The sequence below is a fragment of the Priapulus caudatus genome, unplaced genomic scaffold (assembly GCF_000485595.1).
Source record: "Priapulus caudatus unplaced genomic scaffold, Priapulus_caudatus-5.0.1 Scaffold3474, whole genome shotgun sequence".
In the NCBI taxonomy this organism is placed as follows: Eukaryota; Metazoa; Priapulida; class Priapulimorpha; order Priapulimorphida; family Priapulidae; genus Priapulus; species Priapulus caudatus.
In genome coordinates, this window is record NW_014580535.1 from 14,072 (window position 1) to 16,352 (window position 2,281).

Below are 2,281 nucleotides of genomic sequence, written 5' to 3' on the forward strand. Positions count from 1 at the left end.
AGTCACAGGCACTTGAAGGCGTTTCAATAAAATATAATGCCTAAATAAATACGAAATCTAGTTACTGACCAAAGTCTTAATGTGTTCTCTACTCTCTTTCGCCTATTATGCCGACAATTCTGCTAAATGCCGTGCCAAATGCTCCTATGGCAACACACAGGTACACGCACGCCACGCTTGCCCGCACACTGACATAGTATATATATATATATATATATATATATATATTAGACTACTATTATACATGCGCCCATATCCATGCGCCCTTCCACAAATTCCCAAGGCTTGACAAATTCAAACTACTTAACCAGCTGTAACCATTAAACTATATTTCTATCGCCTGCTTATATTACTGACAATGCAAGCTACAACAGATTATGAATAGGAGTGTATCTAAAATAAGGCAGCTGGTCCGATTCTATCTATGATAATAATTTGAGTGTTGTCGTTCTCTCTACCGCCCCAGAAATCCGTTTGTTCCTGCATGAACGTCTAGGGCGCGTGCAGAATCTGGCCCTGAAAAATTTTCGTGCTTCATTCCTACGCCATTCAAGGTTCGATTTAACACTTTCCTTTTTAGTCATTTATTGGGCTTATATGTTTAAAAAAAAACATACTTTAGAAAATATAATGGCAAAATCCCCGAGGCCCCCATTATCAGTGTTATTTTAGGGTACGCATATGCTCGTTCCCTACTCTTTGAAGCACGCCCCTTATCTCAGGACCGCCAAAATTTCTTAACCCCCCTTTCGCGGGCGTTATTTGCGGGTTTTTCCTGCCTTGAGACCCCTTAAATCCGAAATGATCCTGGAATTGCAGTTTTCAAACACTAGCAGGAATTTCAAGGAATTTGATCCCGGGCATTTGATTAAGTTTTCTATGATATTTCAAGAGTGAAGAGAGAGAGGAAAAACACCTTGCTTTTAAGAAATCTCGGTGTGAAAAGCTCAAATACACCCCCTTTTTTACATTACTTGGCCGAATTTTTTCGCTCGCGAAAAAGACCCCTTTACCGGAATTTGGGAACGCGGCATGCGGTCCCTCCGGACCTCGCGATTGGCGGTGCCGGGCGGAAAATCTCCCTGCGAAAACATGCACGGATTTACTTATCACTTCCGTTAGGCTGCGCTGGGCCCTTGTAGACTTTAGCAAACACCGCAACCACAGGCTAAGGATACAGTAGTCATGTCGCGTAACCTGCACTGATTCGCCAGGGCACCACGCGCTGGCTTGGAATCAACTCTCCCCCACCTGCCACGCTCGCACTCAACGATATTCTTACTATCAATCTATCTATTTTTTGCCTTATCTAATCTATCTATCTATCTTAATCTAATCTATCCATTCCATCAAAGATGCTGAACCTGTGACCATTGACCTGTAGGTTGAAAGGCATCAAAACTCAATAGGCGGTTCCACCGCCCCTAAGGTCCACGTCTCGACAAGTCTGAAGTTTCTACCTCTAAGGGTTGCAAAAATGATCGGCAGCAGGACACAGACACACACGCATGCCGCACGCGCCACGCGCCCACGCCACGACACACATTATAACACACGCACACGCACACGCACACGCCAACACTTCACCGGCATCACGCACACACACACACACACACACACCACACACACACACACACACACACACACAGTGATCCCTCGTCGGACTAAGGGAGTTTGGTAAGACAGATGACTTGTTTTTTATAGTACCAATATTATTAATGGTTTGCCATGCGTTTTCACATTATTCTTATGTATTTCCAATTAATTCATGTAGTGTTTCTTTTTGGCTATTTCTTTCAAATGAGTAAGCTTATTTGTATAGTCTTTATAAGTGATTTTAAGTAGATTGCTTTTAGACTTGAAGTGTTTCTTGTACATACGATTTTTATAGTGTTAGACTTGATTAAACCTTTTGGTAGCCAAGGAATTGAACCAAATTTACTTTTCCTTCGTGATAGGGTCTTCATAGGTGCATTATTACTGGTGCCATTATTAAGCACAGTTATAAGTTTTCAGAGAAATGCACTAGGATCTAAAGCATTAAAATATATCCCAGCAAAGTTAGTTCGTAAGTCATCCACAATGTTAATAATGTGCTATTAAAATCGAACATAACTCTCCTAGTAATTTTTGGACATTCTGTTCTAACATCAGTATTATTTATTAGCAAAAATATAAGTAGGATTATCAGAGGTATCATGTTGTATGATACCCGCAATATATATATATATATATATATATATATATACAGAGAGAAGAGAGAGAGAGAGACGGAGGAGAG